General features: G+C 51.3%; 1 long non-coding RNA gene across 1 annotated transcript; it reads left to right on the top strand.

Annotated features, from left to right (window-relative positions):
• The first annotated feature begins 233 nt into the window (after positions 1-233).
• Positions 234-8,115, top strand: LOC121136618. The gene is made up of 3 exons (XR_005873660.1): positions 234-389; positions 5,967-6,076; positions 7,476-8,115. It is a non-coding gene; the product is annotated as an uncharacterized LOC121136618 (long non-coding RNA).
• The last annotated feature ends 4,116 nt before the right edge of the window (positions 8,116-12,231 follow it).

Below are 12,231 nucleotides of genomic sequence, written 5' to 3'. Positions count from 1 at the left end.
CTTACGTGAGTGAACTGGGAATCGGTTGCTCCTGTGTAAACCCAGGACTAAGGTGAGAGGTGGCCAGCCTGCCCCAAGGCTGAAGTCCATCATGGCGATCTATGGGAGGCAGCTTTGACCTGTCCTGCAGTCTTGTCCCTGGCCCCCCTCCTGACACACCCATGTGTTGTCACAAAACAGCCACAGGGGTAGTCTTGGACTGCTCACTAGCACACAGACCAGGATCATACACACACAGCAGGGACCAGCGGAATCCATCGTCATTGAAAGGGGTTTCAAGGGAGGGTAAAACCCTTCTTTAACAAAGTGTTTTAGCAAAGGAAGTTGAAAACAAAAGTTGACATGAAGGCTGAGGTTGAGGCTGTGGTGAAGGATAAGCAGAAGCTGAGGTATGTGACCTGGAGACTGAGACGGGGGCTGAGGTGAGGTCTGAGGTAAGAGCTGAGGTGAGGGCTGAGGTGGGGGCTGAGGTGAGAGCTGAGGTGGGGGCTGAGGTGAGGGCTGAGATGAGGGCTGAGATGGGGGCTGAGGTGGAGGCTGAGGTAGAGACTGAGGTGAGGGATTGGGTAAGGGCTAAGGTGAGGGATGGGATAAGGGCTGAGGTGAAGGCTGAGGTGAGGGCTGTGGTGGAAGCTGAGGTGAGGGCTGTGGTGGAGGCTGAGGTAGAGGTTGAGGTGAGGGATTGGGTAAGGGCTAAGGTGAGGGATGGGATAAGGGCTGAGGTGAGGGCTGAGGTGGAGGCTGAGGTGAGGGCTGTGGTGGAGGCTGAGGTGAGGGCTGAGGTAAGAGCTGAGATGAGGGATGGGGTAAGTGCTGAGGTGGGGGCTGAGGTGAGGGCTGAGGTAAGAGCTGAGGCAAGAGCTGAGGTGAGGGATAGGGTAAGGGCTGATATGGAGGTAGAGGGCTATGGACTCACAGGGCCCCAGATTTGACTGTACTCATGCCTTTGTTTAAAAGGGTTTTTACCCCCATCTCCAGCATGTGGTCATCTGTAAAACAATATATTGTCCTCTCTTGAAAACTAATGCAAATTTAATGAGCTATCTAATACTATTATCAGTTCAAGTCCTCAAGAGCCTCATCTCTTCCCAAGATGTCAATCAGCTCCCTTTATTGGGCCACCGTGTATGAACTCTCCAAATGGCCCTATTCCTTTCATCTAGTCAGGGACAGTGTGCAGTCGTGTCTGAGACGTGCTTGTCTCCTAAGGTCACCACATCTTATTATAGTGCTTTCTATCTCCATCCTACTTTCACTGGTGGACAAATCGAGGCATAGAGCTAGCAAGTTACTTTCTCAGGCCACAAGGATGGCAAGGGAAGAGCCAGGGCCGGACTATCAGTTGCCTTGAACTGGCCACCATCTGTGGCCTTACAGTACCAACATGCACCCAGGGAACTCGATCGTAAAAGCAGGTCATGAATTATCTGGCGACAGAACGATGGGGACATTACAGGGAGTAAAATCCATCTCTTTTACAACTGTCCTGACGTGTTTATAGATGTGTGGGTCTGTTGGTGGGGGAGGCAGCAGAATCTCCCAAACCCCTCTCTGCCTCTGTACGGGATGGAGTCCAGCCTCTTCTTGGACAAGGGGTGAAACTACCCATTTAGAGTGATTTCTATGAAAAACAGGTTCAAGTTGATAGTTGTCACCTAGGTCTCAGCCATATTTCAGATCCTCTTTGGAACACTGGGTAGTTCTAGGACAAATTGTATTTGCAGCCCTAGTGTCAGCCTCTGAGGCATGACTGGGCAAAAAAAGAACCTTCCCTGTAAATGGGGCTGAATGGGAACACAGGGGACCAGGCAGTGGAACCCAGAACCACCCACCCAGCCCTCACTGGCAGATTCTGGCTTATTACTCTATCATTGAGCCATGGTCCAGATCTCTTTTGACTTTTTGAGTCAAAGTCTCACAAAGTTTCCTAGGCTGGTCCTCACCCTATGGCCCAGACAACTCTCAAACTCTCCACCCTCCTGTCTCAGCCTCCTGTGTAGGTGGGAGAATAGGTCTACAATGTTACGCCCAAGCCCAAAGTCTTTCAAAAGAAAGATTTATTTGTTTGTTGGTTTGTTTGCTTGTGGTTGTTTAATGCATGTGTGGCATATGTGTGTGCACACACCCGGGCACACATGCATACATGTGTATGTGAAGGTAAGAGGACAATTGCAGGGGTCAGTTCGCTCTCCAGTGTGTGGGTCCCGGGATCAAACTCAGGTCATTGAGCTTGGCGGACAGTGTCTCACCTGCTGAGCCACCTCTGGTCCTGATGAGTCTTTTGAAACAGGAGAAAGTGGTGGTGGGGAAGGCAGCAGCCTGCAGGATGCTCAGGCAACTCCAAAAAGGACCACAGAGTCAGAAACGCTTCCTGGAAGACAGGAAGAGCAGGGACTGGAGGGGTCAGTCTGTGTTCCCACATCCTGATCGCAAACCTCTTCCAAGTTGCCCCACCCTCCTGTCTGGGAATAGGACACTCAAGCCTGCCACCCTGGGATATGTTTACTTCTCAGAGAAGCTGAGGGCAGCCTGGGGGCAGGGGACACCCCCATTCCAACCCTCAGCAGCATAGGAGCCATTCTAGACAGTGTCTGTTGTAGCATGTAAGTATCTTTTCTTTGTTCTGTTTGGGAATTTGTTCTTTCTTTCTACTTCTTGGGCATATATATATATATATTGAGATAGGGTCCCATGAACACCCAGGATGTCTGAAACTCTCTATGTAGCTCAAGCTGTCCTCAAACACACAGCAATCCCCCTGTCTTACTTAGCCTTGATGATGATGGTGATGATAATGATAATGGTGATAAAGATGGTAATGGCAATGATGATGGTCATAGTGAAGATTGTGATGATGATGATGGTGATGGTGATGGTGATGGTGGTGATAATGGTAATGGTGGTAATGTTGATGGTGGTGATAATGATGATGGTGATGTAATGATGATGATGATGACAGTGATGACCACAATGAAACCATATTCTTAGAGCTCCCAACCAGCTCAGCTCCAAATGCCTAAGGGATTGTTACCTGTAACATTCCTGGGTTCATCTGCCTTCTGTGTGACTGTGTCTCTTCCCCTGCTGTCCACAGACCCCAAACCCAACTGCCAGGGACACTCTGGAGCAACCCTGGGCCCCTTCCTCTGTCCTGTCCATCTTCCCACTCTGCCATGGCTTTGTCCATATTTTTCAGCTGCTAACGTCTCCATTACCCTCAATGATAAGAAGGGCCTTAAGCAGCCTGCAGAGGGCTACAGATTACTCCACCAGTAGATGTATCCTAGAAAGTGGAAGGAAACCTTAGAATTGATTCAGGGGCAACCCTGAACAGGGTCCCTGAGTTCACAGCCTCCTAGAACTTCAGAACAAAGTCTTGCTTAAGGTCTTCAGAAAAGGTGACTTCAAATGAAGTCACAATGGACTAAAGGCCCAAGTCAACGACCAGTGTCATTATAGAAAGGCTTCTTGAGGACAGAAACAGGTATGTCCCAGGAGGAGATGCATGAAGCCAAAGCAGAGACTGGAGCCCCAGAGCCATTTGGCCATAAGCCAAGGACCCTCACACACGTACATCTTGGAGAAGCAAGAGGAGTCTTGGAGGGATCACATGGACACACACACACACACACACACACACACACACACACAGATAGATAGATAGATAGAGAGAGAGAGAGACAGAGAGACAGAGAGACAGAGAGAGACAGAGAGAAACAGACACAGAGAGAGACAAAGATAGAGACAGACTGATTTAGAATTTCTGAGCTGTGGGCAGAGAGAACAGCGCCCACATACAGGTCCACAATGCTTGCCACAAAGCAGAATGATGTCCTGAGGAGGCCCACGTGCAGAGGACTATTGGTCAGGACCAACTCTCCTACATAACATCAGCCAGTCCAGGTGTCCCCTCCATCTCTTAGTCAGGTCTGTCCCAAAGGCAACACATTAAAGGTACCTTATGAGAGGAGCAGGGGCTCACAGAGACCTGGGGGCACCTTCTTGTTAGCCTCATGTTATAGCTAATTCATCCCTCCCTGTGCTCTAGGGAGAAGCCTGAAAGGGTGTGTCCCCAGCAAGCAAAGCAGGGACAGATTTGCGGCCCCAACCTTTATCTTCCCACTGTTTAGGGAGCAGGACCTTGCTCACCCCTCAAGCCCAAATGCAGATGTGAGGGGTCAGGGGCCTGCAGTAATTAGCTTAGGAAGGCCATGTACACTTGACCTGACTGCTGAGGTCACAGGGAATCCCCTATTTTTAGCCCTGAGGTCATGTGTTCTGGTCAGACCGTAGCACCAGCCTGGGGCAGCTGAGGGAGGCTGGAGTCCTATAGTGAAGTCTACAGAAGATAGACAGGGCACGGAGCTAAGTGCACACCATGAGGTCTTCACCTGTCCTGCTGCTGGGAGGAGCACAGTCAGTGTGGGAAAATTGAGGCATGAGTGATTCAACAACAAAAGAGCCCAGGGAGGCCTTAAAGACTTAGCCAACCTTGCCTTAGCCCTTTGAGAAGCTAGGCTGTAAGCTACCTGAGGCCCCTGGGCAAGGCAAGCACCTTGCACCTCAGCTGCCATGGCTATAAAATGGGGGGAAGTGAGACACAAGAGTACGTGGTCCAGACAGCGATCCTCTGGCCCACTGCTGGTGGGGGCCTACGAAGGAGACAGAGACCTGTGTGCAGTCAGTGGCCTCCTAGAGAAGTCCCAGAGGGAGGGTAGACCCAGGGCAGCCACAGGAGCTGAGGAGGAAGGGGAGGCTGAGGCCAGCCAAGGTCACCCCTGCCGCGTCAGGCTGGGCGGGTGCACAAGGAACTTGTTTAATGGAGCTCTGATTACAGAAGATAGGGCTTTCCGAAGGCTTCCAGAGGCTGCTTTAGTGAGATTAGTATTTATTACGCCTCGAATTAGCTGGCAAGAGGGCCTGCTTCTGTGAGACACTTAGCAGAGCCTGGAAGCACAACCGTTCTTTTATTACTCCATAAACAGCCGCACTCTCCTCTTCCTCCGGCTCCACCCTCGCTCTGTCTTTTTAAGCCATTTAAACCTTTAATCAGAGACTAATTGGGCAGAGCAATAACAAATCCCTCTCGGCTCTCCCAGAGCCCTAGACAGGGAGGGGGAGGTAGCAAGACCCAGGAAAGCTCTGCAGAAGTCTCTTGCCTTCTCAGGCAGAACCAAAGGCTCAGGCCCTGAAGCACCCTGCTCCTGTTGCCCTGGCTGAAATAGAGCTTCACGGGACAAGACTGTCCCACAGCATGGCATTGCTGCCTCCTACCTGTTGCACACCACACACCCCAGGGCCGCTATCACACCGTCACCTCCACTCCCAAGTGAATTCCTCTAGGAAAGACTTCCCAGATCTGCCCAGAGATGTCACCTAGTTACCTATAGATCCATTCAAGTTGACAGTCCAGATTAACTTCCACACTTAGCTGAACCACGGGCCTCTGTTTATGTTTTGTGACAGAGACTCTTATAGCTCAGGCTAGCCTCAGACTCTCTCTACATAGCAGAAGATGGCATTGAACTCTTCATCCTGACAAGTTCTGGGACAATGGCTGTGCCACCACGCTGGGTTCCCAGGGGTCTTTTTTGGCAGAATTGGAAACATGGTCATGAAGAAGGCTATTGGCAAAGGGGGTAAACAGGAGGGTGCAAAAGTCGTACCTGCCACCGTCCATCTCACACCACTCCAAACACATGGGTGCCTTCACAAAAGCCACCTTGCACGGACATGGAGTGCTCACACTGGCTCAGGCTCACCTCCAGAGAAGGCTGTGGGGCTTCTCTGCCCCAGGCACTGCCATGAGCCTGTAGGGACTCTGAAATGGCAGGTACCAACGCTGACCAGAAGGTAAGGAGGCTGATGGATCAGCATTCTTGCCCTGTCTTCTGGGTCAATGACCCTATGGAGATGGAGCTTGCATAGCCACAATGACCTCGGTGACCATGGTCTCTCTGCTCCAGGGACTGCTGCAAGGGTGACATCAACTCGGGCTGGAGAGAGCAGCAATCTTGTCAGAAGAACTGTGGAGGCGCAGGTGACAGCCCTTCACCATAATCAGGAAGCAGAACACGTGAGTCTGCCTCCAAGAGCAGCGGTGGCCACAGCAACCACCCCAGAGCCAAGCCCCATGAGCACCTGCCCTGTAGTTCCCCTCCATCGCAGTCTCTCCAGACTGTCCTGTCAGTCATAGAATGTCACAGAGGAACACCACAGGACAGGGAAACTGCCAGAAGTCAAACAAGACGGGGCCAAGTGACCTCAGGCTGGCTTCCTCCATGAAGGCTTGCAGGGTACAGGTGGGAAACCCAGAGCATGGGGACATCTTCAGAATCTAGCATCAATGTGCACTGTTATTATCATTGAGTATAATGAGTAAGCCCAGGATAGATTCTGGTTAAATACTGAAATGAGGGATTCGACTCAAACAGGAGGGACTGTGACTCGCAATCAGGGTGGGGGCCATCACTGCCAGAAGACAGCCTCTAGACATGAAGCAGGAAGCTGGCAGGTACTTGAACTTAGAGGGGCTGGGGCAGTCCTCCTGTGTGGTTATGTCCTCCTGTGGCCATCTTCACAAAGCAGTCTGATGTCTCTCTCATATCATTCCACTGGAAAGCTCAGTATCATTTAAGCCAGTGGGGAAGTGACAGCGTCCAGCAGGCAGAGCCTGGCATGCTTGTCTGCCCCAGACACACTCCCTGTGGGGCTTCATTGTCCTGGGGGTTAGGCTGTGTAGCTGAGGGAGGCATCCTCATCTACCTCCTGCGGACCTGGCTGCATTAGGAGCCTACCCTGCCAAGCACCCCACTGCTCATTGCAGTACCAATATACTAAAGAATGGAGCATCCAAGTGCCTCTTGCTCCCAAACAGTCATCTATCAGCCCTTTCCCTGTTTTTCCCACCAAATGCCCTACTTCACTGTCAAAGGAGGGAAGAAAAAAAGAAAGGCCAGAGACGAGGGCTGGGTTAGGCGAGAGACCACACTGTGTTGGGGGTGGGAGAGCTGGCTGGCTCTTTGAACTGCCCCCTTTGTTGTCATAGGACCTGATAAGCCCACCCAGCACAAAGGCGTCCAGGGTGAGCATATGGACTCCATTACTGTCCCCTGCCTCTCTGTGCACATCGCAGCCGCCACCCACCAGATGCAAGCTTGCCTAGCGGAGGGGTTAATTTTCTTAAATGGATTTTAGTCGAGTGGGTCCAGGCCTCTTTAGAGTAAGTAAGGTTGACAACTTTCTCCCTCTGACCTTGATCTGCCCTTGGGATCTCACTGTATACTAGCCCTGCATTGATGATCACCTTTTTGAGCCAAAGTCAAAGCGGGGATAGCCGGCTGACCTGCTGCTTGGGAGAGGTCCAGTGGGTTCAAATATCAGCCTGTGTGATTGCAGCCAACAGGTAAAAGCCTTGCCTCTGGTTGGTACTGGGCATGCTCCTTAGTAGCTCTGTGCCTCGGTTTCCCCTGTAGCATCATGACTAACAAGGAAGAAGAAGAAGCAGCAGAGGTCCTGGGAAGGGGACAAAGAAGATGGGAGGGCAAAGGACTCCGACACACTGACCTCAGGATAAACAGATGATGCAGTGAACTGGGCCCAGAAATAAACTTGACTTTCGCGGTCGTTTGGTTTTGGCACGATCATCGGTGGGGGAGATGCGCAACCTCCACAGACAAAAGAATCAAACCAACCCCCACCTCACAGCAGATACAGAAATGAACTCAAAATTGACTGAAGGCGCAGATATAACAGCAAAAACTGAAAAGCTCAGAAGACAGAGGGTCTGTTATTCTGACAGGCTGAAGCTTTGCTGGCACCGACCCAGCTGAGTCATGAGTGCAGCCCGTGCAGCTCTGAGCTGGGCAGCACCACGGACTGGCTGAAAGAATCCAATCCTGAAAGCAAATCTGTAGCGTGAATTCTAGCTGGTCTTAATAAAAACACAGCGACAGATACTGGGGTTAAAACTGAAGATCAGAGAAGCAAGGTGGTCAGCCACTAGAAAGTTCTCACCTCTGCCAACGCTCAGACAGAAGGAGTGAACCACTGAACCTCAGATTGCATCTCCAGACTGCATCTGTCTCCACCACACCTCAGACTGCACTGAGCCCGACTCCTTCCACCTTGTGATTCCTCTCTAGTGCTGGGATTAAAGTGTGTGGAATCTCAAGTGCTGAGATCACCTCTGTGTGAGCTCTGTTTCTCTTTTAGACAGCTTCAATCTCATGTAGCCCAGGATGGCCTTGAACTAACAGAGTCTGCCTCTGTCTCCTGAGTACTGGGGTTAAATGTGTGTACCACCACCGCCTGGTCTCTATGGCTAGCTAGTGTGGCTAGCTTTGCACTCTGATCTTCAGACAAGCTTTATTTGCTATATCATAAACAAAATATCACCGTATAAATCTGAACGCAGCGTGGGTGGAAAGAGTTGGGCAGGGCCCATGGAGGGAGGAAACTGCCACTGGATTTGAACCCACCACTCATCTCTGCCATACTAGCACAAAGGAAACAATGTCTGGGCTTCAGTAAAACTTCATTAAGAAAAGCAAGCCGTGGGTGGGATTGGAGCCGAGGCCACAGTAACACTCCCTGCTCTCCTACACACAGGAAACAGCCCTCAACCTCAAGTGCCTATGACCAGAAGGTGACCCTAGAGAAAGCAGGTGACCTGATGGGAGGGAACATGGCCTCCATCCGCCACCCTCACAGAGGGCTCTTCATAGCCAAGCTCCACATGGCTCCCACTGACATTATCTGCTCCCCTGCCTTTTAAAGAGAAGTTTTCTTCTGCGTGCCTTCACCTGGGCAGGGAGGACCACTTTGATCTAGAGAGTGCATTCCTGGGAGGACTTCATGTGGTGATTAATGTGGAGATGACAGGGTTGTCATAGAGCGGGCTTCTTCCTGGAGGCTTTCCTTCAAGCTGGCCCCACAACGGATAAGCCTTTGACTAGCAGCATAGAAAGAATTCTGCAGAGCCACAGTCAGCCCAGAGACACTGGGGGGAAGACACGCTGGCTGAGGGACAGGGGTGCCAGCAAGCCCAGACCTGCTTGGCCTCAGAACCTTCAGCACATCGGGCAGAAGCACAAGGCTGACCCCTGTGGCTTTCTCAGCCGAGTCACGAACCTTGAGGTGACCCAAAGAGGCACCCATTCGCCACCCAGAGTGGCAAAGGGTCTGGGCTACAGCGTGAGGCTGGAACCCCGCAGGCCTCACTCTGCATGAGTGTCTTCAAAGTGGATAGGACAAGGGAAGAGCCAAGGGGTGCTAGAGGCAGAGCTCCGGTCCCGTTTATGGAGCCCCCTCAGGCCAGCTGCCCAGGATACGGCTTGGGTGGGCTGGGATCCCTGTGGTGGTTTGAATAAGAATGGCCCCCATAAGTTCATATATTTGAATACTCGATCCCTAGTTGCTGGAACTGTTTGGGAAGGATTAGGAGGTGTGGCCTTGCTGGAGAAAGTGTGTCATTGGGGGTGGGCTTTGAGTTTTCATGAGACTGCCATTCTGAGTCTCTCTCCCTCTCCCCACCCCCACACACATCTGCCTTGTGGTTATGTCTCAAGATGTGAGCTCTCAGCCACTGCTCCATTGCCATGCCTGGCTGCCTGCCATGCTCCCACCAGTGATGGCCATGGATTCTACTCTATGAAACGGCAAGCCTCAGCTAACCCTGTCTTTTATAAGTTGCCTTCCTCATGGAGTCTCTTCACAGCAATAGAGAAGAACTAAAGCAGTCCCTTCCTGAGTTTGCTTATGAGGAATCAAAACCTTGGGAAGTCAGTGTCCTTCCCAAGGCCACCCAACTAAGGGTCTGAGCAGAAGTAGGTCCCAGCTGTGATTCTGCTCTGAGCAACTGCACAGGTATGGTGCTCCCTACCTGCACAGGTATGGTGCTCCCCTCCAGTAGAGGAAGGGGCTCTGCCATTCACCCTGGACCCTTGAGCCACCCCGCCAAATTCCATGCTCACACTCACACTTTTTTTTCTGTGTCTCTACCCCCCATGATCCTTCCCAAGTGGCAAGTGTGCTGTCTATGCTGGTTTGTCTACCCACAGGGCAGCTGGTGAGATCAACCAAACAGAAACACAATGACCTCCCATTGCTCTGGATTCAAGTTTATACACCTCTCTCTTGTGAACTGGGATAGGGGAAGTCAGCCCTGCAGAGTTGGTGCACATTTAGGGCACAAACTAGCCCATGTGTCTCTGCCTTTGCCTAGGCTATAGCACCCTCAGCCAAACTCCCTGGTATCCAACCTGGGACCAGCTAGAGTCTCCTAGGGGGGCCCTTGGTCAACTATGACACTATGGAGTGGCCAGTTTCCAACCACACTCAGACAGGACTCCCTGGAGTGCTAAGATGCAGGCATCGCAGCGCTGAAACATTAACTACTATTCAACACCAAAGATAGGAAATGGACACTCAAAGGCTAAAAGGGAGGACGCCCAGCTGCCATCGGCACCTGTCACTAAGGGGTTTGATACATGGGTACAACACAGTTTTTACATCCACACATGACCCTGCACCTCAGAATAGAAGGGTTCCCTGCACACTGCAATACTGACCAGAGAACCCCCACCTCCAGCCTGGCTACCACAGTATCTTCAAGGTCCCTGAGAGCTCACGGCTGGGCTGAGGCAGGTACCACCATGCTCTCCTGAGCCCTCTTCTCTCCCATAGGGAAGCAGGGTGCCCTGGGCTTCAAACACCTGGGCTCTGTGACTCCTGGTAACCGAGGAGGGTGGTGACAACTGCTGGGAGAAGCTTTAGCCCTCGGTCACAATGGGCCCTGGAGAAGGCCACTGCTAGTAAAACAAGAGCAGAATCAGATGCAGCCATGTTCCACCCCTTCCTTCCTTCCTGGCCAGCCAGGAATTGGGTAAGGAGGGGTCTCAGTAGGGTAACAGAGCTGTTGCTCTAGACCCCCACATGCAGAGAGGGGCCACCAGCTCAGACCAAGCCACTCAGTCATGATGGACTGTGTCCCCTCAAATATGAGCCAAAACAAACCCTCCTCCATGAAGTTGCCCCATTAGGAATGGATTTGCTGATAGAGACAAGAAAAGCAGCTGCCATGGAAGATTCGTGCTCGAGGGACAGAGTGGGTGGGGGAGCATGCATCTGTCCTGTGAGAGTCAGCCTTGACCATCAACCTGGAGTCGAGATGCTTCTAAGGAGCTTACAGATGTCAGCCAACCTGACAGTGGGAAATGCTGGTACCTACGCAAAAGCTGTAAGTCACTTCCTGGAGCCAGGCAGGAATTGTGAGGGAATCCAGGCCACCTGGTCAGTCAAAGCATCTGCCTGCCATCACCAGGGGACCTAACGGTGCTTGTGGCCTGGGACTGATGAGGAATGACTCCAGCAAACAAAGCAAACAATGGGTTTGTTCTACAGATTCTCTGGAGGTGTCCCAGGAAATAAGCAAAGGAAGCAAGGTAAGACATTCAGCTGGCAACTTCAACACAATCTCATCATGATCCTACCCGGTGATGTGAGCATTTCAGGAACAAAGTTTGAAACTGTCGCTGCAAAATAGACCAAGTGAAATCAGAAACTGGCCTGAGGGTACAGTTAGCAAAACCCCACACCAGAGCCCAAGCAGTCAAGGCCCCCAGACAGCGACCTCTCTCGGAGGGGAAGTGGACATGGGACACACAGGCAGGCCTAGATCCATGGAAGGTTCCCCTGGTGACCAGTCAGCTAAGGAGCAAAGTGGCTTCTGGTTGACAACAGAGACCAGAGCCTTTGGTGGAGGAGTTCCTTCACTCTACACATTTAAGTGTTTAGCATAAGACTGGCCACTTTAGGGATGAAGAGACACCTCATCCAGGAAAGGTACTTGCCTTCAAGCCTGATGACCTGAGTTCAATCCCCGGGGAACCACATGGTAGAAGGAGAAAACTGATTCCCACAAGTTGTTCCCTGACAAACACCCATGTATGTGGGTGTGTACACAAACACTAAATGAAAAATCTTAAAAGACTGATGTTAACTTTCAATTATTAAACATTTGTACTTCTTTAATGTCTAATGATATTTTGTTGGTTGTTTTTTGGTATATTGTGTCTTTCTTTTAACATTTCCAGCATAGATAATTACAGCATCAGGCACAGGTGACTCTGAGGCACGACTGAGCTGGACGGTATTGTCTCAAAGCCGATGTGAAGCAGTAGGCGAGGCATTTGCTGTTTGTCATCTAACCCTATCACATCAAGTGCTATG

This window comes from Mesocricetus auratus, unplaced genomic scaffold, assembly GCF_017639785.1.
Source record: "Mesocricetus auratus isolate SY011 unplaced genomic scaffold, BCM_Maur_2.0 Super-Scaffold_6723, whole genome shotgun sequence".
Taxonomy (NCBI): Eukaryota; Metazoa; Chordata; class Mammalia; order Rodentia; family Cricetidae; genus Mesocricetus; species Mesocricetus auratus.
The sequence above is the reverse complement of the archived record's forward strand: the minus strand, read 5'-3'. Positions and strand labels throughout refer to the sequence as shown.